The sequence below is a fragment of the Xyrauchen texanus genome, chromosome 38, assembly GCF_025860055.1.
Source record: "Xyrauchen texanus isolate HMW12.3.18 chromosome 38, RBS_HiC_50CHRs, whole genome shotgun sequence".
Taxonomy (NCBI): Eukaryota; Metazoa; Chordata; class Actinopteri; order Cypriniformes; family Catostomidae; genus Xyrauchen; species Xyrauchen texanus.
The window spans coordinates 14,638,699-14,661,410 of record NC_068313.1 but is presented as its reverse complement, the minus strand read 5'-3'; the positions used below and the strand labels follow the sequence as shown (position 1 = coordinate 14,661,410).

At 42.2% G+C, this 22,712-nt stretch overlaps 15 non-coding genes across 15 annotated transcripts; all 15 read left to right on the top strand.

Annotated features, from left to right (window-relative positions):
- The first annotated feature begins 546 nt into the window (after positions 1-546).
- trnat-agu (transfer RNA threonine (anticodon AGU)) lies at positions 547-620 on the top strand. Its single transcript has one exon. It is a non-coding gene; the product is annotated as a tRNA-Thr (tRNA).
- Positions 621-2,730: 2,110 nt separating this feature from the next.
- trnat-agu (transfer RNA threonine (anticodon AGU)) lies at positions 2,731-2,804 on the top strand. The gene has a single exon. It is a non-coding gene; the product is annotated as a tRNA-Thr (tRNA).
- A 2,112-nt stretch (positions 2,805-4,916) lies between these two features.
- trnat-agu (transfer RNA threonine (anticodon AGU)) lies at positions 4,917-4,990 on the top strand. The gene has a single exon. It is a non-coding gene; the product is annotated as a tRNA-Thr (tRNA).
- A 415-nt stretch (positions 4,991-5,405) lies between these two features.
- Positions 5,406-5,495, top strand: trnar-ucu (transfer RNA arginine (anticodon UCU)). The gene is given in 2 exon segments: positions 5,406-5,442; positions 5,460-5,495. It is a non-coding gene; the product is annotated as a tRNA-Arg (tRNA).
- Positions 5,496-6,587: 1,092 nt separating this feature from the next.
- On the top strand, positions 6,588-6,661 carry trnat-agu (transfer RNA threonine (anticodon AGU)). Its single transcript has one exon. It is a non-coding gene; the product is annotated as a tRNA-Thr (tRNA).
- Positions 6,662-8,775: 2,114 nt separating this feature from the next.
- On the top strand, positions 8,776-8,849 carry trnat-agu (transfer RNA threonine (anticodon AGU)). The gene has a single exon. It is a non-coding gene; the product is annotated as a tRNA-Thr (tRNA).
- Positions 8,850-9,265: 416 nt separating this feature from the next.
- On the top strand, positions 9,266-9,355 carry trnar-ucu (transfer RNA arginine (anticodon UCU)). The gene is given in 2 exon segments: positions 9,266-9,302; positions 9,320-9,355. It is a non-coding gene; the product is annotated as a tRNA-Arg (tRNA).
- A 2,683-nt stretch (positions 9,356-12,038) lies between these two features.
- trnat-agu (transfer RNA threonine (anticodon AGU)) lies at positions 12,039-12,112 on the top strand. The gene has a single exon. It is a non-coding gene; the product is annotated as a tRNA-Thr (tRNA).
- A 415-nt stretch (positions 12,113-12,527) lies between these two features.
- Positions 12,528-12,617, top strand: trnar-ucu (transfer RNA arginine (anticodon UCU)). The gene is given in 2 exon segments: positions 12,528-12,564; positions 12,582-12,617. It is a non-coding gene; the product is annotated as a tRNA-Arg (tRNA).
- Positions 12,618-15,301: 2,684 nt separating this feature from the next.
- trnat-agu (transfer RNA threonine (anticodon AGU)) lies at positions 15,302-15,375 on the top strand. Its single transcript has one exon. It is a non-coding gene; the product is annotated as a tRNA-Thr (tRNA).
- Positions 15,376-15,790: 415 nt separating this feature from the next.
- On the top strand, positions 15,791-15,880 carry trnar-ucu (transfer RNA arginine (anticodon UCU)). The gene is given in 2 exon segments: positions 15,791-15,827; positions 15,845-15,880. It is a non-coding gene; the product is annotated as a tRNA-Arg (tRNA).
- Positions 15,881-17,677: 1,797 nt separating this feature from the next.
- Positions 17,678-17,751, top strand: trnat-agu (transfer RNA threonine (anticodon AGU)). The gene has a single exon. It is a non-coding gene; the product is annotated as a tRNA-Thr (tRNA).
- Positions 17,752-19,865: 2,114 nt separating this feature from the next.
- Positions 19,866-19,939, top strand: trnat-agu (transfer RNA threonine (anticodon AGU)). Its single transcript has one exon. It is a non-coding gene; the product is annotated as a tRNA-Thr (tRNA).
- A 415-nt stretch (positions 19,940-20,354) lies between these two features.
- Positions 20,355-20,444, top strand: trnar-ucu (transfer RNA arginine (anticodon UCU)). Its single transcript is given in 2 exon segments — positions 20,355-20,391; positions 20,409-20,444. It is a non-coding gene; the product is annotated as a tRNA-Arg (tRNA).
- Positions 20,445-22,474: 2,030 nt separating this feature from the next.
- Positions 22,475-22,548, top strand: trnat-agu (transfer RNA threonine (anticodon AGU)). The gene has a single exon. It is a non-coding gene; the product is annotated as a tRNA-Thr (tRNA).
- Positions 22,549-22,712: the final 164 nt, after the last annotated feature.

Below are 22,712 nucleotides of genomic sequence, written 5' to 3'. Positions count from 1 at the left end.
GGCTACCTGACAACCAAAACACTTTCCTTCATGCTGTCAATAGCACGACCTATTACTCGATACTATGACCTCTCTTCTGGATGTTTTGCTCGTCACAGTCACCCTCCCAGAAAGTTTAGATAAAGGTGCTGTGGCATTCTAAGACTACTTTGACATGCTAACATTCATTTCCAACAGAATGCTGTGGCTACTCTGGTCAAGACATTTGTCTTGTACATAGGAAATGCTGGTATCAAATTGTGCAGTGTTTATCTGGCAGTGACTGTGCTCTCTGTCCTTTTTGTGGGTTCTGTAGTTCAATTGATAGGGCGTTAGACTTCTATTTTGCAAAATATGGCTATTCAAAGGTTTTGGATTCAGGTTGAAGCTTTTGACATTTTGCTAAGCACACTTGGCCTAAAAATGGCAAGGCTATCTGACAACCAAAACACTTTCCTCAAACAAACTCCTTCATGCTGTCAATAGCACGACCTATTACTCGAAACTATGACCTCTCTTCTGGATGTTTTGCTCCTCACAGTCACCCTCCCATAAAGTCAAGCGACAGGTGCTGTGGCTTAGTTGGTTAAAGCGCCTGTCTAGTAAACAGGAGATCCTGGGTTCAAATCCCAGCAGTGCCTTTGCATTGTGTTGTGCATCTGAGTAATGATAAAATGTGTGCTTTTCTGAAAGCTGATAGAAAACGGCTACCCAAGACAATATGCAGCACTGATCAAGGGTAGAAGTCAATCCTGTTCTCAGATCTTTTCTTGGATGTTTTTTTAATTATGCTCTGATATGCTAACACTCTTTTCTAACAGTGTCCTGTGGCTTAGCTGGACAAGGTACCTTTCTTGCAAACAGGAGATCCTGCTTTCAAATCTTAGCATTGCTTATCTGGCAGTGACTGTTCTTTCTGGGCCCTCCTAAGGACAGGAAGTCCTGAAAGCTACTTTTGAAAGTATGTTCAATTGTACAGAGACGAGGGGATTTAGATTTCCTTGCCAAAGAAAGTGCGATCTCGCAGTTTTAGAGACACATGGGTCAAACAGGTGGGCTCTGTGGCAATGGATAGCGATTGGACTTCTAGATTGCCAAATGTGGTCATTCAAAGGTTGTGGGTTCGAGTCCCATCAGAGTCGCAGCTGATGGCATTTTGCTAAGCACACTTGGCCAAAAAACGGCAAGAGTACCTGACCACCAAAACTCTTTTCTCAAACAAACACTTTCATGCTCTCAATTGCATGGGCAAAACTAAACCCTGTTCACAAATCTTTCATTGACTGCATTATAAGACTTCTCTGACATGCTAACACTCATTTCCAACAGGGTGCTGTGGCTACTCTGGTCAAGACATTTGTCTTGTACATAGGAAATGCTGGTATCAAATTCTGCAGTGTTTATCTGGCAGTGACTGTGCTCTCTGTACTTTCCTGAGGACAGAAAAACCTGACAGTGCATTTTGAAACGGCAATCAATTCTACAGAGTCTCAGGGAAGGTGATTTCCATGCCACAGAGTGCATAAACTCACTGTTTTGGGGACACAAAGGAGTGCTTTTTGTGGGATCTGTAGTGCAATTGAGAGAGCGCTAAGACTTCTATTTTGCCAAATATGGCTATTCAAAGGTTTTGGATTCAGGTTGCAGCTTTTGTCATTTTGCTAAGCACACTTGGCCTGAAAATGTCAAGGCTATCTGACAACCAAAACACTTTCCTTCATGCTGTCAATAGCACAACCTATTACTCGATACTATGACCTCTCTTCTGGATGTTTTGCTCGTCACAGTCACCCTCCCAGAAAGTTTAGATAAAGGTGCTGTGGCATTCTAAGACTACTTTGACATGCTAACATTCATTTCCAACAGAGTGCTGTGGCTACTCTGGTCAAGACATTTGTCTTGTACATAGGAAATGCTGGTATCAAATTGTGCAGTGTTTATCTGGCAGTGACTGTGCTCTCTGTACTTTCCTGAGGACAGAAAGTCCTGGCAGTGCATTTTGAAACGGCAATCAATTCTACAGAGTCGAGGGGATTTTCATGCCACAGAGTGTGTAAACTCACTGTTTTTGGGACACAAAGGAGTGCTTTTTGGGGTTCTGTAGTGCAATTGAGAGAGCTTAGACTTCTATTTTTGTCAAATATGGCTATTCAGAGGTTTTGGGTTCAGGTTGCAGCTTTTGTCATTTTGCTAAGCACACTTGGCCTAAAAATGTCAAGGCTACCTGACAACCAAAACACTTTCCTTCATGCTGTCAATAGCACGACCTATTACTGGATACTATGACCTCTCTTCTGGATGTTTTGCTCGTCACAGTCACCCTCCCAGAAAGTTTAGATAAAGGTGCTGTGGCATTCTAAGACTACTTTGACATGCTAACATTCATTTCCAACAGAATGCTGTGGCTACTCTGGTCAAGACATTTGTCTTGTACATAGGAAATGCTGGTATCAAATTGTGCAGTGTTTATCTGGCAGTGACTGTGCTCTCTGTCCTTTTTGTGGGTTCTGTAGTTCAATTGATAGGGCGTTAGACTTCTATTTTGCAAAATATGGCTATTCAAAGGTTTTGGATTCAGGTTGAAGCTTTTGACATTTTGCTAAGCACACTTGGCCTAAAAATGGCAAGGCTATCTGACAACCAAAACACTTTCCTTCATGCTGTCAATAGCACAACCTATTACTCGATACTATGACCTCTCTTCTGGATGTTTTGCTCCTCACAGTCACCCTCCCATAAAGTCAAGCAACAGGTGCTGTGGCTTAGTTGGTTAAAGCGCCTGTCTAGTAAACAGGAGATCCTGGGTTCAAATCCCAGCAGTGCCTTTGCATTGTGTTGTGCAACTGAGTAATGATAAAATGTGTGCTTTTCTGAAAGCTGATAGAAAACGGCTACCCAAGACAATATGCAGCACTGATCAAGGGTAGAAGTCAATCCTGTTCTCAGATCTTTTCTTGGATGTTTTTTTAATTATGCTCTGATATGCTAACACTCTTTTCTAACAGTGTCCTGTGGCTTAGCTGGACAAGGTACCTTTCTTGCAAACAGGAGATCCTGCTTTCAAATCTTAGCATTGCTTATCTGGCAGTGACTGTTCTTTCTGGGCCCTCCTAAGGACAGGAAGTCCTGAAAGCTACTTTTGAAAGTATGTTCAATTGTACAGAGACGAGGGGATTTAGATTTCCTTGCCAAAGAAAGTGCGATCTCGCAGTTTTAGAGACACATGGGTCAAACAGGTGGGCTCTGTGGCGCAATGGATAGCGCATTGGACTTCTAGATTGCCAAATGTGGTCATTCAAAGGTTGTGGGTTCAAGTCGCAGCTGATGGCATTTTGCTAAGCACACTTGGCCAAAAAACGGCAAGAGTACCTGACCACCAAAACTCTTTTCTCAAACAAACACTTTCATGCTCTCAATTGCATGGGCAAAACTAAACCCTGTTCACAAATCTTTCATTGACTGCATTATAAGACTTCTCTGACATGCTAACACTCATTTCCAACAGGGTGCTGTGGCTACTCTGGTCAATACATTTGTCTTGTACATAGGAAATGCTGGTATCAAATTCTGCAGTGTTTATCTGGCAGTGACTGTGCTCTCTGTACTTTCCTGAGGACAGAAAAACCTGACAGTGCATTTTGAAACGGCAATCAATTCTACAGAGTCTCAGGGAAGGTGATTTCCATGCCACAGAGTGCATAAACTCACTGTTTTGGGGACACAAAGGAGTGCTTTTTGTGGGATCTGTAGTGCAATTGAGAGAGCGCTAGACTTCTATTTTGCCAAATATGGCTATTCAAAGGTTTTGGATTCAGGTTGCAGCTTTTGTCATTTTGCTAAGCACACTTGGCCTAAAAATGTCAAGGCTATCTGACAACCAAAACACTTTCCTTCATGCTGTCAATAGCACAACCTATTACTCGATACTATGACCTCTCTTCTGGATGTTTTGCTCGTCACAGTCACCCTCCCAGAAAGTTTAGATAAAGGTGCTGTGGCATTCTAAGACTGCTTTGACATGCTAACATTCATTTCCAACAGAGTGCTGTGGCTACTCTGGTCAAGACATTTGTCTTGTACATAGGAAATGCTGGTATCAAATTGTGCAGTGTTTATCTGGCAGTGACTGTGCTCTCTGTACTTTCCTGAGGACAGAAAGTCCTGGCAGTGCATTTTGAAACGGCAATCAATTCTACAGAGTCGAGGGATTTTCATGCCACAGAGTGTGTAAACTCACTGTTTTTGGGACACAAAGGAGTGCTTTTGGGGTTCTGTAGTGCAATTGAGAGAGCTTAGACTTCTATTTTTGTCAAATATGGCTATTCAGAGGTTTTGGATTCAGGTTGCAGCTTTTGTCATTTTGCTAAGCACACTTGGCCTAAAAATGTCAAGGCTACCTGACAACCAAAACACTTTCCTTCATGCTGTCAATAGCACGACCTATTACTCGATACTATGACCTCTCTTCTGGATGTTTTGCTCGTCACAGTCACCCTCCCAGAAAGTTTAGATAAAGGTGCTGTGGCATTCTAAGACTACTTTGACATGCTAACATTCATTTCCAACAGAATGCTGTGGCTACTCTGGTCAAGACATTTGTCTTGTACATAGGAAATGCTGGTATCAAATTGTGCAGTGTTTATCTGGCAGTGACTGTGCTCTCTGTCCTTTTTGTGGGTTCTGTAGTTCAATTGATAGGGCGTTAGACTTCTATTTTGCAAAATATGGCTATTCAAAGGTTTTGGATTCAGGTTGAAGCTTTTGACATTTTGCTAAGCACACTTGGCCTAAAAATGGCAAGGCTATCTGACAACCAAAACACTTTCCTCAAACAAACTCCTTCATGCTGTCAATAGCACGACCTATTACTCGAAACTATGACCTCTCTTCTGGATGTTTTGCTCCTCACAGTCACCCTCCCATAAAGTCAAGCGACAGGTGCTGTGGCTTAGTTGGTTAAAGCGCCTGTCTAGTAAACAGGAGATCCTGGGTTCAAATCCCAGCAGTGCCTTTGCATTGTGTTGTGCATCTGAGTAATGATAAAATGTGTGCTTTTCTGAAAGCTGATAGAAAACGGCTACCCAAGACAATATGCAGCACTGATCAAGGGTAGAAGTCAATCCTGTTCTCAGATCTTTTCTTGGATGTTTTTTTTAATTATGCTCTGATATGCTAACACTCTTTTCTAACAGTGTCCTGTGGCTTAGCTGGACAAGGTACCTTTCTTGCAAACAGGAGATCCTGCTTTCAAATCTTAGCATTGCTTATCTGGCAGTGACTGTTCTTTCTGGGCCCTCCTAAGGACAGGAAGTCCTGAAAGCTACTTTTGAAAGTATGTTCAAATGTACAGAGACGAGGGGATTTAGATTTCCTTGCCAAAGAAAGTGCGATCTCGCAGTTTTAGAGACACATGGGTCAAACAGGTGGGCTCTGTGGCGAAATGGATAGCGCATTGGACTTCTAGATTGCCAAATGTGGTCATTCAAAGGTTGTGGGTTCGAGTCCCATCAGAGTCGCAGCTGATGGCATTTTGCTAAGCACACTTGGCCAAAAAACGGCAAGAGTACCTGACCACCAAAACTCTTTTCTCAAACAAACACTTTCATGCTCTCAATTGCATGGGCAAAACTAAAACCTGTTCACAAATCTTTCATTGACTGCATTATAAGACTTCTCTGACATGCTAACACTCATTTCCAACAGGGTGCTGTGGCTACTCTGGTCAAGACATTTGTCTTGTACATAGGAAATGCTGGTATCAAATTCTGCAGTGTTTATCTGGCAGTGACTGTGCTCTCTGTACTTTCCTGAGGACAGAAAAACCTGACAGTGCATTTTGAAACGGCAATCAATTCTACAGAGTCTCAGGGAAGGTGATTTCCATGCCACAGAGTGCATAAACTCACTGTTTTGGGGACACAAAGGAGTGCTTTTTGTGGGATCTGTAGTGCAATTGAGAGAGCGCTAGACTTCTATTTTGTCAAATATGGCTATTCAAAGGTTTTGGATTCAGGTTGCAGCTTTTGTCATTTTGCTAAGCACACTTGGCCTAAAAATGTCAAGGCTACCTGACAACCAAAACACTTTCCTTCATGCTGTCAATAGCACGACCTATTACTCGATACTATGACCTCTCTTCTGGATGTTTTGCTCGTCACAGTCACCCTCCCAGAAAGTTTAGATAAAGGTGCTGTGGCATTCTAAGACTACTTTGACATGCTAACATTCATTTCCAACAGAATGCTGTGGCTACTCTGGTCAAGACATTTGTCTTGTACATAGGAAATGCTGGTATCAAATTGTGCAGTGTTTATCTGGCAGTGACTGTGCTCTCTGTCCTTTTTGTGGGTTCTGTAGTTCAATTGATAGGGCGTTAGACTTCTATTTTGCAAAATATGGCTATTCAAAGGTTTTGGATTCAGGTTGAAGCTTTTGACATTTTGCTAAGCACACTTGGCCTAAAAATGGCAAGGCTATCTGACAACCAAAACACTTTCCTCAAACAAACTCCTTCATGCTGTCAATAGCACGACCTATTACTCGAAACTATGACCTCTCTTCTGGATGTTTTGCTCCTCACAGTCACCCTCCCATAAGGTCATGCGACAGGTGCTGTGGCTTAGTTGGTTAAAGCACCTGTCTAGTAAACAGGAGATCCTGGGTTCAAATCCCAGCAGTGCCTTTGCATTGTGTTGTGCATCTGAGTAATGATAAAATGTGTGCTTTTCTGAAAGCTGATAGAAAACGGCTACCCAAGACAATATGCAGCACTGATCAAGGGTAGAAGTCAATCCTTTCTTGGATGTTTTTTTTAAATTATGCTCTGATATGCTAACACTCTTTTCTAACAGTGTCCTGTGGCTTAGCTGGACAAGGTACCTTTCTTGCAAACAGGAGATCCTGCTTTCAAATCTTAGCATTGCTTATCTGGCAGTGACTGTTCTTTCTGGGCCCTCCTAAGGACAGGAAGTCCTGAAAGCTACTTTTGAAAGTATGTTCAAATGTACAGAGACGAGGGGATTTAGATTTCTTTGCCAAAGAAAGTGCGATCTCGCAGTTTTAGAGACACATGGGTCAAACAGGTGGGCTCTGTGGAGAAATGGATAGCGCATTGGACTTCTAGATTGCCAAATGTGGTCATTCAAAGGTTGTGGGTTTGAGTCCCATCAGAGTCGCAGCTGATGGCATTTTGCTAAGCACACTTGGCCAAAAAACGGCAAGAGTACCTGACCACCAAAACTCTTTTCTCAAACAAACACTTTCATGCTCTCAATTGCATGGGCAAAACTAAAACCTGTTCACAAATCTTTCATTGACTGCATTATAAGACTTCTCTGACATGCTAACACTCATTTCCAACAGGGTGCTGTGGCTACTCTGGTCAAGACATTTGTCTTGTACATAGGAAATGCTGGTATCAAATTCTGCAGTGTTTATCTGGCAGTGACTGTGCTCTCTGTACTTTCCTGAGGACAGAAAAACCTGACAGTGCATTTTGAAACGGCAATCAATTCTACAGAGTCTCAGGGAAGGTGATTTCCATGCCACAGAGTGCATAAACTCACTGTTTTGGGGACACAAAGGAGTGCTTTTTGTGGGATCTGTAGTGCAATTGAGAGAGCTTAGACTTCTATTTTGCCAAATATGGCTATTCAAAGGTTTTGGATTCAGGTTGCAGCTTTTGTCATTTTGCTAAGCACACTTGGCCTAAAAATGTCAAGGCTATCTGACAACCAAAACACTTTCCTTCATGCTGTCAATAGCACAACCTATTACTCGATACTATGACCTCTCTTCTGGATGTTTTGCTCGTCACAGTCACCCTCCCAGAAAGTTTAGATAAAGGTGCTGTGGCATTCTAAGACTGCTTTGACATGCTAACATTCATTTCCAACAGAGTGCTGTGGCTACTCTGGTCAAGACATTTGTCTTGTACATAGGAAATGCTGGTATCAAATTGTGCAGTGTTTATCTGGCAGTGACTGTGCTCTCTGTACTTTCCTGAGGACAGAAAGTCCTGGCAGTGCATTTTGAAACGGCAATCAATTCTACAGAGTCGAGGGGATTTTCATGCCACAGAGTGTGTAAACTCACTGTTTTTGGGACACAAAGGAGTGCTTTTTGGGGTTCTGTAGTGCAATTGAGAGAGCGTTAGACTTCTATTTTTGTCAAATATGGCTATTCAGAGGTTTTGGATTCAGGTTGCAGCTTTTGTCATTTTGCTAAGCACACTTGGCCTAAAAATGTCAAGGCTACCTGACAACCAAAACACTTTCCTTCATGCTGTCAATAGCACGACCTATTACTCGATACTATGACCTCTCTTCTGGATGTTTTGCTCGTCACAGTCACCCTCCCAGAAAGTTTAGATAAAGGTGCTGTGGCATTCTAAGACTACTTTGACATGCTAACATTCATTTCCAACAGAATGCTGTGGCTACTCTGGTCAAGACATTTGTCTTGTACATAGGAAATGCTGGTATCAAATTGTGCAGTGTTTATCTGGCAGTGACTGTGCTCTCTGTCCTTTTTGTGGGTTCTGTAGTTCAATTGATAGGGCGTTAGACTTCTATTTTGCAAAATATGGCTATTCAAAGGTTTTGGATTCAGGTTGAAGCTTTTGACATTTTGCTAAGCACACTTGGCCTAAAAATGGCAAGGCTATCTGACAACCAAAACACTTTCCTCAAACAAACTCCTTCATGCTGTCAATAGCACGACCTATTACTCGAAACTATGACCTCTCTTCTGGATGTTTTGCTCCTCACAGTCACCCTCCCATAAGGTCAAGCGACAGGTGCTGTGGCTTAGTTGGTTAAAGCGCCTGTCTAGTAAACAGGAGATCCTGGGTTCAAATCCCAGCAGTGCCTTTGCATTGTGTTTTGCATCTGAGTAATGATAAAATGTGTGCTTTTCTGAAAGCTGATAGAAAACGGCTACCCAAGACAATATGCAGCACTGATCAAGGGTAGAAGTCAATCCTGTTCTCAGATCCTTTCTTGGATGTTTTTTTTAAATTATGCTCTGATATGCTAACACTCTTTTCTAACAGTGTCCTGTGGCTTAGCTGGACAAGGTACCTTTCTTGCAAACAGGAGATCCTGCTTTCAAATCTTAGCATTGCTTATCTGGCAGTGACTGTTCTTTCTGGGCCCTCCTAAGGACAGGAAGTCCTGAAAGCTACTTTTGAAAGTATGTTCAAATGTACAGAGACGAGGGGATTTAGATTTCCTTGCCAAAGAAAGTGCGATCTCGCAGTTTTAGAGACACATGGGTCAAACAGGTGGGCTCTGTGGCGCAATGGATAGTGCATTGGACTTCTAGATTGCCAAATGTGGTCATTCAAATGTTGTGGGTTCAAGTCCCATCAGAGTCGCAGCTGATGGCATTTTGCTAAGCACACTTGGCCAAAAAACGGCAAGAGTACCTGACCACCAAAACTCTTTTCTCAAACAAACACTTTCATGCTCTCAATTGCATGGGCAAAACTAAACCCTGTTCACAAATCTTTCATTGACTGCATTATAAGACTTCTCTGACATGCTAACACTCATTTCCAACAGGGTGCTGTGGCTACTCTGGTCAAGACATTTGTCTTGTACATAGGAAATGCTGGTATCAAATTCTGCAGTGTTTATCTGGCAGTGACTGTGCTCTCTGTACTTTCCTGAGGACAGAAAAACCTGACAGTGCATTTTGAAACGGCAATCAATTCTACAGAGTCTCAGGGAAGGTGATTTCCATGCCACAGAGTGCATAAACTCACTGTTTTGGGGACACAAAGGAGTGCTTTTGTGGGATCTGTAGTGCAATTGAGAGAGCGCTAGACTTCTATTTTGCCAAATATGGCTATTCAAAGGTTTTGGATTCAGGTTGCAGCTTTTGTCATTTTGCTAAGCACACTTGGCCTAAATATGTCAAGGCTATCTGACAACCAAAACACTTTCCTTCATGCTGTCAATAGCACAACCTATTACTCGATACTATGACCTCTCTTCTGGATGTTTTGCTCGTCACAGTCACCCTCCCAGAAAGTTTAGATAAAGGTGCTGTGGCATTCTAAGACTACTTTGACATGCTAACATTCATTTCCAACAGAGTGCTGTGGCTACTCTGGTCAAGACATTTGTCTTGTACATAGGAAATGCTGGTATCAAATTGTGCAGTGTTTATCTGGCAGTGACTGTGCTCTCTGTACTTTCCTGAGGACAGAAAGTCCTGGCAGTGCATTTTGAAACGGCAGTCAATTCTATAGAGTCGAGGGGATTTTCATGCCACAGAGTGTGTAAACTCACTGTTTTTGGGACACAAAGGAGTGCTTTTTGGGGTTCTGTAGTGCAATTGAGAGAGCGCTAGACTTCTATTTTTGTCAAATATGGCAATTCAGAGGTTTTGGATTCAGGTTGCAGCTTTTGTCATTTTGCTAAGCACACTTGGCCTAAAAATGTCAAGGCTATCTGACAAACAAAACACTTTCCTTCATGCTGTCAATAGCACGACCTATTACTCGATACTATGACCTCTCTTCTGGATGTTTTGCTCGTCACAGTCACCCTCCCAGAAAGTTTAGATAAAGGTGCTGTGGCATTCTAAGACTACTTTGACATGCTAACATTCATTTCCAACAGAATGCTGTGGCTACTCTGGTCAAGACATTTGTCTTGTACATAGGAAATGCTGGTATCAAATTCTGCAGTGTTTATCTGGCAGTGACTGTGCTCTCTGTACTTTCCTGAGGACAGAAAAACCTGACAGTGCATTTTGAAACGGCAATCAATTCTACAGAGTCTCAGGGAAGGTGATTTCCATGCCACAGAGTGCATAAACTCACTGTTTTGGGGACACAAAGGAGTGCTTTTTGTGGGATCTGTAGTGCAATTGAGAGAGCGCTAGAGTTCTATTTTGCCAAATATGGCTATTCAAAGGTTTTGGATTCAGGTTGCAGCTTTTGTCATTTTGCTAAGCACACTTGGCCTAAAAATGTCAAGGCTATCTTACAACCAAAACACTTTCCTTCATGCTGTCAATAGCACAACCTATTACTCGATACTATGACCTCTCTTCTGGATGTTTTGCTCGTCACAGTCACCCTCGCAGAAAGTTTAGATAAAGGTGCTGTGGCATTCTAAGACTACTTTGACATGCTAACATTCATTTCCAACAGAGTGCTGTGGCTACTCTGGTCAAGACATTTGTCTTGTACATAGGAAATGCTGGTATCAAATTGTGCAGTGTTTATCTGGCAGTGACTGTGCTCTCTGTACTTTCCTGAGGACAGAAAGTCCTGGCAGTGCATTTTGAAACGGCAATCAATTCTACAGAGTCGAGGGATTTTCATGCCACAGAGTGTGTAAACTCACTGTTTTTGGGACACAAAGGAGTGCTTTTGGGGTTCTGTAGTGCAATTGAGAGAGCTAGACTTCTATTTTTGTCAAATATGGCTATTCAGAGGTTTTGGATTCAGGTTGCAGCTTTTGTCATTTTGCTAAGCACACTTGGCCTAAAAATGTCAAGGCTATCTGACAACCAAAACACTTTCCTTCATGCTGTCAATAGCACGACCTATTACTCGATACTATGACCTCTCTTCTGGATGTTTTGCTCGTCACAGTCACCCTCCCGGAAAGTTTAGATAAAGGTGCTGTGGCATTCTAAGACTACTTTGACATGCTAACATTCATTTCCAACAGAGTGCTGTGGCTACTCTGGTCAAGACATTTGTCTTGTACATAGGAAATGCTGGTATCAAATTCTGCAGTGTTTATCTGGCAGTGACTGTGCTCTCTGTCCTTTCTGTGGGTTCTGTAGTTCAATTGATAGGGCGTTAGACTTCTATTTTGCAAAATATGGCTATTCAAAGGTTTTGGATTCAGGTTGAAGCTTTTGACATTTTGCTAAGCACACTTGGCCTAAAAATGGCAAGGCTATCTGACAACCAAAACACTTTCCTCAAACAAACTCCTTCATGCTGTCAATAGCACGACCTATTACTCGAAACTATGACCTCTCTTCTGGATGTTTTGCTCCTCACAGTCACCCTCCCATAAAGTCAAACGACAGGTTCTGTGGCTTAGTTGGTTAAAGCGCCTGTCTAGTAAACAGGAGATCCTGGGTTCAAAGCCCAGCAGTGCCTTTGCATTGTGTTGTGCAACTGAGTAATGATAAAATGTGTGCTTTTCTGAAAGCTGATAGAAAACGGCTACCCAAGACAATATGCAGCACTGATCAAGGGTAGAAGTCAGTCCTGTTCTCAGATCCTTTCTTGGATGTTTTTTTAAATTATGCTCTGATATGCTAACACTCTTTTCTAACAGTGTCCTGTGGCTTAGCTGGACAAGGTACCTTTCTTGCAAACAGGAGATCCTGCTTTCAAATCTTAGCATTGCTTATCTGGCAGTGACTGTTCTTTCTGGGCCCTCCTAAGGACAGGAAGTCCTGAAAGCTACTTTTGAAAGTATGTTCAATTGTACAGAGACGAGGGGATTTAGATTTCCTTGCCAAAGAAAGTGCGATCTCGCAGTTTTAGAGACACATGGGTCAAACAGGTGGGCTCTGTGGCGCAATGGATAGCGCATTGGACTTCTAGATTGCCAAATGTGGTCATTCAAAGGTTGTGGGTTCGAGTCCCATCAGAGTCGCAGCTGATGGCATTTTGCTAAGCACACTTGGCCAAAAAACGGCAAGAGTACCTGACCACCAAAACTCTTTTCTCAAACAAACACTTTCATGCTCTCAATTGCATGGGCAAAACTAAACCCTGTTCACAAATCTTTCATTGACTGCATTATAAGACTTCTCTGACATGCTAACACTCATTTCCAACAGGGTGCTGTGGCTACTCTGGTCAAGACATTTGTCTTGTACATAGGAAATGCTGGTATCAAATTCTGCAGTGTTTATCTGGCAGTGACTGTGCTCTCTGTACTTTCCTGAGGACAGAAAAACCTGACAGTGCATTTTGAAACGGCAATCAATTCTACAGAGTCTCAGGGAAGGTGATTTCCATGCCACAGAGTGCATAAACTCACTGTTTTGGGGACACAAAGGAGTGCTTTTTGTGGGATCTGTAGTGCAATTGAGAGAGCTTAGACTTCTATTTTGCCAAATATGGCTATTCAAAGGTTTTGGATTCAGGTTGCAGCTTTTGTCATTTTGCTAAGCACACTTGGCCTAAAAATGTCAAGGCTATCTGACAACCAAAACACTTTCCTTCATGCTGTCAATAGCACAACCTATTACTCGATACTATGACCTCTCTTCTGGATGTTTTGCTCGTCACATTCACCCTCCCAGAAAGTTTAGATAAAGGTGCTGTGGCATTCTAAGACTACTTTGACATGCTAACATTCATTTCCAACAGAGTGCTGTGGCTACTCTGATCAAGACATTTGTCTTGTACATAGGAAATGCTGGTATCAAATTGTGCAGTGTTTATCTGGCAGTGACTGTGCTCTCTGTACTTTCCTGAGGACAGAAAGTCCTGGCAGTGCATTTTGAAATGGCAATCAATTCTACAGAGTCGAGGGATTTTCATGCCACAGAGTGTGTAAACTCACTGTTTTTGGGACACAAAGGAGTGCTTTTTGGGGTTCTGTAGTGCAATTGAGAGAGCGCTAGACTTCTATTTTTGTCAAATATGGCTATTCAGAGGTTTTGGATTCAGGTTGCAGCTTTTGTCATTTTGCTAAGCACACTTGGCCTAAAAATGTCAAGGCTATCTGACAAACAAAACACTTTCCTTCATGCTGTCAATAGCACAACCTATTACTCGATACTATGACCTCTCTTCTGGATGTTTTGCTCGTCACAGTCACCCTCGCAGAAAGTTTAGATAAAGGTGCTGTGGCATTCTAAGACTACTTTGACATGCTAACATTCATTTCCAACAGAATGCTGTGGCTACTCTGGTCAAGACATTTGTCTTGTACATAGGAAATGCTGGTATCAAATTCTGCAGTGTTTATCTGGCAGTGACTGTGCTCTCTGTACTTTCCTGAGGACAGAAAAACCTGACAGTGCATTTTGAAACGGCAATCAATTCTACAGAGTCTCAGGAAGGTGATTTCCATGCCACAGAGTGCATAAACTCACTGTTTTGGGGACACAAAGGAGTGCTTTTGTGGGATCTGTAGTGCAATTGAGAGAGCGCTAGACTTCTATTTTGCCAAATATGGCTATTCAAAGGTTTTGGATTCAGGTTGCAGCTTTTGTCATTTTGCTAAGCACACTTGGCCTAAAAATGTCAAGGCTATCTGACAACCAAAACACTTTCCTTCATGCTGTCAATAGCACAACCTATTACTCGATACTATGACCTCTCTTCTGGATGTTTTGCTCGTCACAGTCACCCTCGCAGAAAGTTTAGATAAAGGTGCTGTGGCATTCTAAGACTACTTTGACATGCTAACATTCATTTCCAACAGAGTGCTGTGGCTACTCTGGTCAAGACATTTGTCTTGTACATAGGAAATGCTGGTATCAAATTGTGCAGTGTTTATCTGGCAGTGACTGTGCTCTCTGTACTTTCCTGAGGACAGAAAGTCCTGGCAGTGCATTTTGAAACGGCAATCAATTCTACAGAGTCGAGGGGATTTTCATGCCACAGAGTGTGTAAACTCACTGTTTTTGGGACACAAAGGAGTGCTTTTTGGGGTTCTGTAGTGCAATTGAGAGAGCGCTAGACTTCTATTTTTGTCAAATATGGCTATTCAGAGGTTTTGGATTAAGGTTGCAGCTTTTGTCATTTTGCTAAGCACACTTGGCCTAAAAATGTCAAGGCTACCTGACAACCAAAACACTTTCCTTCATGCTGTCAATAGCACAACCTATTACTCGATACTATGACCTCTCTTCTGGATGTTTTGCTCGTCACAGTCACCCTCCCAGAAAGTTTAGATAAAGGTGCTGTGGCATTCTAAGACTACTTTGACATGCCAACATTCATTTCCAACAGAATGCTGTGGCTACTCTGGTCAAGACATTTGTCTTGTACATAGGAAATGCTGGTATCAAATTGTGCAGTGTTTATCTGGCAGTGACTGTGCTCTCTGTCCTTTTTGTGGGTTCTGTAGTTCAATTGATAGGGCGTTAGACTTCTATTTTGCAAAATATGGCTATTCAAAGGTTTTGGATTCAGGTTGAAGCTTTTGACATTTTGCTAAGCACACTTGGCCTAAAAATGGCAAGGCTATCTGACAACCAAAACACTTTCCTCAAACAAACTCCTTCATGCTGTCAATAGCACGACCTATTACTCGAAACTATGACCTCTCTTCTGGATGTTTTGCTCCTCACAGTCACCCTCCCATAAAGTCAAGTGACAGGTGCTGTGGCTTAGTTGGTTAAAGCGCCTGTCTAGTAAACAGGAGATCCTGGGTTCAAATCCCAGCAGTGCCTTTGCATTGTGTTGTGCAACTGAGTAATGATAAAATGTGTGCTTTTCTGAAAGCTGATAGAAAACGGCTACCCAAGACAATATGCAGCACTGATCAAGGGTAGAAGTCAATCCTGTTCTCAGATCTTTTCTTGGATGTTTTTTTTAATTATGCTCTGATATGCTAACACTCTTTTCTAACAGTGTCCTGTGGCTTAGCTGGACAAGGTACCTTTCTTGCAAACAGGAGATCCTGCTTTCAAATCTTAGCATTGCTTATCTGGCAGTGACTGTTCTTTCTGGGCCCTCCTAAGGACAGGAAGTCCTGAAAGCTACTTTTGAAAGTATGTTCAATTGTACAGAGACGAGGGGATTTAGATTTCCTTGCCAAAGGAAGTGCGATCTCGCAGTTTTAGAGACACATGGGTCAAACAGGTGGGCTCTGTGGCGCAATGGATAGCGCATTGGACTTCTAGATTGCCAAATGTGGTCATTCAAAGGTTGTGGGTTCGAGTCCCATCAGAGTCGCAGCTGATAGCATTTTGCTAAGCACACTTGGCCAAAAAGCGGCAAGAGTACCTGACCACCAAAACTCTTTTCTCAAACAAACACTTTCATGCTCTCAATTGCATGGGCAAAACTAAACCCTGTTCACAAATCTTTCATTGACTGCATTATAAGACTTCTCTGACATGCTAACACTCATTTCCAACAGGGTGCTGTGGCTACTCTGGTCAAGACATTTGTCTTGTACATAGGAAATGCTGGTATCAAATTCTGCAGTGTTTATCTGGCAGTGACTGTGCTCTCTGTACTTTCCTGAGGACAGAAAAACCTGACAGTGCATTTTGAAACGGCAATCAATTCTACAGAGTCTCAGGGAAGGTGATTTCCATGCCACAGAGTGCATAAACTCACTGTTTTGGGGACACAAAGGAGTGCTTTTTGTGGGATCTGTAGTGCAATTGAGAGAGCGCTAGACTTCTATTTTGCCAAATATGGCTATTCAAAGGTTTTGGAGTGCTGTGGCTACTCTGATCAAGACATTTGTCTTGTACATAGGAAATGCTGGTATCAAATTGTGCAGTGTTTATCTGGCAGTGACTGTGCTCTCTGTCCTTTTTGTGGGTTCTGTAGTTCAATTGATAGGGCGTTAGACTTCTATTTTGCAAAATATGGCTATTCAAAGGTTTTGGATTCAGGTTGAAGCTTTTGACATTTTGCTAAGCACAGTTGGCCTGAAAATGTCAAGGCTATCTGACAACCAAAACACTTTCCTTCATGCTGTCAATAGCACAACCTATTACTCGATACTATGACTTCTCTTCTGGATGTTTTGCTCGTCACAGTCACCCTCCCAGAAAGTTTAGATAAAGGTGCTGTGGCATTCTAAGACTACTTTGACATGCTAACATTCATTTCCAACAGAGTGCTGTGGCTACTCTGGTCAAGACATTTGTCTTGTACATAGGAAATGCTGGTATCAAATTGTGCAGTGTTTATCTGGCAGTGACTGTGCTCTCTGTACTTTCCTGAGGACAGAAAGTCCTGGCAGTGCATTTTGAAACGACAATCAATTCTACAGAGTCGAGGGATTTTCATGCCACAGAGTGTGTAAACTCACTGTTTTTGGGACACAAAGGAGTGCTTTTTGGGTTCTGTAGTGCAATTGAGAGAGCGCTAGACTTCTATTTTTGTCAAATATGGCTATTCAGAGGTTTTGGATTCAGGTTGCAGCTTTTGTCATTTTGCTAAGCACACTTGGCCTGAAAATGTCAAGGCTATCTGACAACCAAAACACTTTCCTTCATGCTGTCAATAGCACAACCTATTACTCGATACTATGACCTCTCTTCTGGATGTTTTGCTCGTCACAGTCACCCTCCCAGAAAGTTTAGATAAAGGTGCTGTGGCATTCTAAGACTACTTTGACATGCTAACATTCATTTCCAACAGAATGTTGTGGCTACTCTGGTCAAGACATTTGTCTTGTACATAGGAAATGCTGGTATCAAATTGTGCAGTGTTTATCTGGCAGTGACTGTGCTCTCTGTCCTTTCTGTGTGTTCTGTAGTTCAATTGATAGGGCGTTAGACTTCTATTTTGCAAAATATGGCTATTCAAAGGTTTTGGATTCAGGTTGAAGCTTTTGACATTTTGCTAAGCACACTTGGCCTAAAAATGGCAAGGCAATCTGACAACCAAAACACTTTCCTCAAACAAACTCCTTCATGCTGTCAATAGCACGACCTATTACTCGAAACTATGACCTCTCTTCTGGATGTTTTGCTCCTCACAGTCACCCTCCCATAAAGTCAAGAGACAGGTGCTGTGGCTTAGTTGGTTAAAGCGCCTGTCTAGTAAACAGGAGATCCTGGGTTCAAATCCCAGCAGTGCCTTTGCATTGTGTTGTGCAACTGAGTAATGATAAAATGTGTGCTTTTCTGAAAGCTGATAGAAAACGGCTACCCAAGACAATATGAAGCACTGATCAAGGGTAGAAGTCAATCCTGTTCTCAGATCTTTTCTTGGATGTTTTTTTAATTATGCTCTGATATGCTAACAATCTTTTCTAACAGTGTCCTGTGGCTTAGCTGGACAAGGTACCTTTCTTGCAAACAGGAGATCCTGCTTTCAAATCTTAGCATTGCTTATCTGGCAGTGACTGTTCTTTCTGGGCCCTCCTAAGGACAGGAAGTCCTGAAAGCTACTTTTGAAAGTATGTTCAATTGTACAGAGACGAGGGGATTTAGATTTCCTTGCCAAAGGAAGTGCGATCTCGCAGTTTTAGAGACACATGGGTCAAACAGGTGGGCTCTGTGGCGCAATGGATAGCGCATTGGACTTCTAGATTGCCAAATGTAGTCATTCAAAGGTTGTGGGTTTGAGTCGCAGCTGATAGCATTTTGCTAAGCACACTTGGCCAAAAAACGGCAAGAGTACCTGACCACCAAAACTCTTTTCTCAAACAAACACTTTCATGCTCTCAATTGCATGGGCAAAACTAAACCCTGTTCACAAATCTTTCATTGACTGCATTATAAGACTTCTCTGACATGCTAACACTCATTTCCAACAGGGTGCTGTGGCTACTCTGGTCAAGACATTTGTCTTGTACATAGGAAATGCTGGTATCAAATTCTGCAGTGTTTATCTGGCAGTGACTGTGCTCTCTGTACTTTCCTGAGGACAGAAAAACCTGACAGTGCATTTTGAAACGGCAATCAATTCTACAGAGTCTCAGGGAAGGTGATTTCCATGCCACAGAGTGCATAAACTCACTGTTTTGGGGACACAAAGGAGTGCTTTTTGTGGGATCTGTAGTGCAATTGAGAGAGCGCAAGACTTCTATTTTGCCAAATATGGCTATTCAAAGGTTTTGGATTCAGGTTGCAGCTTTTGTCATTTTGCTAAGCACACTTGGCCTGAAAATGTCAAGGCTATCTGACAACCAAAACACTTTCCTTCATGCTGTCAATAGCACAACCTATTACTCGATACTATGACCTCTCTTCTGGATGTTTTGCTCGTCACATTCACCCTCGCAGAAAGTTTAGATAAAGGTGCTGTGGCATTCTAAGACTACTTTGACATGCTAACATTCATTTCCAACAGAGTGCTGTGGCTACTCTGGTCAAGACATTTGTCTTGTACATAGGAAATGCTGGTATCAAATTGTGCAGTGTTTATCTGGCAGTGACTGTGCTCTCTGTACTTTCCTGAGGACAGAAAGTCCTGGCAGTGCATTTTGAAACGGCAATCAATTCTACAGAGTCGAGGGATTTTCATGCCACAGAGTGTGTAAACTCACTGTTTTTGGGACACAAAGGAGTGCTTTTTGGGGTTCTGTAGTGCAATTGAGAGAGCGCTAGACTTCTATTTTTGTCAAATATGGCTATTCAGAGGTTTTGGATTCAGGTTGCAGCTTTTGTCATTTTGCTAAGCACACTTGGCCTAAAAATGTCAAGGCTACCTGACAAACAAAACACTTTCCTTCATGCTGTCAATAGCACGACCTATTACTCGATACTATGACCTCTCTTCTGGATGTTTTGCTCGTCACAGTCACCCTCCCAGAAAGTTTAGATAAAGGTGCTGTGGCATTCTAAGACTACTTTGACATGCTAACATTCATTTCCAACAGAATGCTGTGGCTACTCTGGTCAAGACATTTGTCTTGTACATAGGAAATGCTGGTATCAAATTGTGCAGTGTTTATCTGGCAGTGACTGTGCTCTCTGTCCTTTTTGTGGGTTCTGTAGTTCAATTGATAGGGCGTTAGACTTCTATTTTGCAAAATATGGCTATTCAAAGGTTTTGGATTCAGGTTGAAGCTTTTGACATTTTGCTAAGCACACTTGGCCTAAAAATGGCAAGGCTATCTGACAACCAAAACACTTTCCTCAAACAAACTCCTTCATGCTGTCAATAGCACGACCTATTACTCGAAACTATGACCTCTCTTCTGGATGTTTTGCTCCTCACAGTCACCCTCCCATAAAGTCAAGAGACAGGTGTTGTGGCTTAGTTGGTTAAAGCGCCTGTCTAGTAAACAGGAGATCCTGGGTTCAAATCCCAGCAGTGCCTTTGCATTGTGTTGTGCAACTGAGTAATGATAAAATGTGTGCTTTTCTGAAAGCTGATAGAAAACGGCTACCCAAGACAATATGAAGCACTGATCAAGGGTAGAAGTCAATCCTGTTCTCAGATCTTTTCTTGGATGTTTTTTTTAATTATGCTCTGATATGCTAACAATCTTTTCTAACAGTGTCCTGTGGCTTAGCTGGACAAGGTACCTTTCTTGCAAACAGGAGATCCTGCTTTCAAATCTTAGCATTGCTTATCTGGCAGTGACTGTTCTTTCTGGGCCCTCCTAAGGACAGGAAGTCCTGAAAGCTACTTTTGAAAGTATGTTCAATTGTACAGAGACGAGGGGATTTAGATTTCCTTGCCAAAGGAAGTGCGATCTCGCAGTTTTAGAGACACATGGGTCAAACAGGTGGGCTCTGTGGCGCAATGGATAGCGCATTGGACTTCTAGATTGCCAAATGTAGTCATTCAAAGGTTGTGGGTTCGAGTCCCATCAGAGTCGCAGCTGATAGCATTTTGCTAAGCACACTTGGCCAAAAAACGGCAAGAGTACCTGACCACCAAAACTCTTTTCTCAAACAAACACTTTCATGCTCTCAATTGCATGGGCAAAACTAAACCCTGTTCACAAATCTTTCATTGACTGCATTATAAGACTTCTCTGACATGCTAACACTCATTTCCAACAGGGTGCTGTGGCTACTCTGGTCAAGACATTTGTCTTGTACATAGGAAATGCTGGTATCAAATTCTGCAGTGTTTATCTGGCAGTGACTGTGCTCTCTGTACTTTCCTGAGGACAGAAAAACCTGACAGTGCATTTTGAAACGGCAATCAATTCTACAGAGTCTCAGGGAAGGTGATTTCCATGCCACAGAGTGCATAAACTCACTGTTTTGGGGACACAAAGGAGTGCTTTTTGTGGGATCTGTAGTGCAATTGAGAGAGCGCTAGACTTCTATTTTGCCAAATATGGCTATTCAAAGGTTTTGGATTCAGGCTGCAGCTTTTGTCATTTTGCTAAGCACACTTGGCCTAAAAATGTCAAGGCTATCTGACAACCAAAACACTTTCCTTCATGCTGTCAATAGCACAACCTATTACTCGATACTATGACCTCTCTTCTGGATGTTTTGCTCGTCACATTCACCCTCGCAGAAAGTTTAGATAAAGGTGCTGTGGCATTCTAAGACTACTTTGACATGCTAACATTCATTTCCAACAGAGTGCTGTGGCTACTCTGATCAAGACATTTGTCTTGTACATAGGAAATGCTGGTATCAAATTGTGCAGTGTTTATCTGGCAGTGACTGTGCTCTCTGTCCTTTTTGTGGGTTCTGTAGTTCAATTGATAGGGCGTTAGACTTCTATTTTGCAAAATATGGCTATTCAAAGGTTTTGGATTCAGGTTGAAGCTTTTGACATTTTGCTAAGCACAGTTGGCCTGAAAATGTCAAGGCTATCTGACAACCAAAACACTTTCCTTCATGCTGTCAATAGCACAACCTATTACTCGATACTATGACTTCTCTTCTGGATGTTTTGCTCGTCACAGTCACCCTCCCAGAATGTTTAGATAAAGGTGCTGTGGCATTCTAAGACTACTTTGACATGCTAACATTCATTTCCAACAGAGTGCTGTGGCTACTCTGGTCAAGACATTTGTCTTGTACATAGGAAATGCTGGTATCAAATTGTGCAGTGTTTATCTGGCAGTGACTGTGCTCTCTGTACTTTCCTGAGGACAGAAAGTCCTGGCAGTGCATTTTGAAACGGCAATCAATTCTACAGAGTCGAGGGGATTTTCATGCCACAGAGTGTGTAAACTCACTGTTTTTGGGACACAAAGGAGTGCTTTTTGGGTTCTGTAGTGCAATTGAGAGAGCGCTAGACTTCTATTTTTGTCAAATATGGCTATTCAGAGGTTTTGGATTCAGGTTGCAGCTTTTGTCATTTTGCTAAGCACACTTGGCCTGAAAATGTCAAGGCTATCTGACAACCAAAACACTTTCCTTCATGCTGTCAATAGCACAACCTATTACTCGATACTATGACCTCTCTTCTGGATGTTTTGCTCGTCACAGTCACCCTCCCAGAAAGTTTAGATAAAGGTGCTGTGGCATTCTAAGACTACTTTGACATGCTAACATTCATTTCCAACAGAATGTTGTGGCTACTCTGGTCAAGACATTTGTCTTGTACGTAGGAAATGCTGGTATCAAATTGTGCAGTGTTTATCTGGCAGTGACTGTGCTCTCTGTCCTTTTTGTGTGTTCTGTAGTTCAATTGATAGGGCGTTAGACTTCTATTTTGCAAAATATGGCTATTCAAAGGTTTTGGATTCAGGTTGAAGCTTTTGACATTTTGCTAAGCACACTTGGCCTAAAAATGGCAAGGCAATCTGACAACCAAAACACTTTCCTCAAACAAACTCCTTCATGCTGTCAATAGCACGACCTATTACTCGAAACTATGACCTCTCTTCTGGATGTTTTGCTCCTCACAGTCACCCTCCCATAAAGTCAAGAGACAGGTGCTGTGGCTTAGTTGGTTAAAGCGCCTGTCTAGTAAACAGGAGATCCTGGGTTCAAATCCCAGCAGTGCCTTTGCATTGTGTTGTGCAACTGAGTAATGATAAAATGTGTGCTTTTCTGAAAGCTGATAGAAAACGGCTACCCAAGACAATATGAAGCACTGATCAAGGGTAGAAGTCAATCCTGTTCTCAGATCTTTTCTTGGATGTTTTTTTAATTATGCTCTGATATGCTAA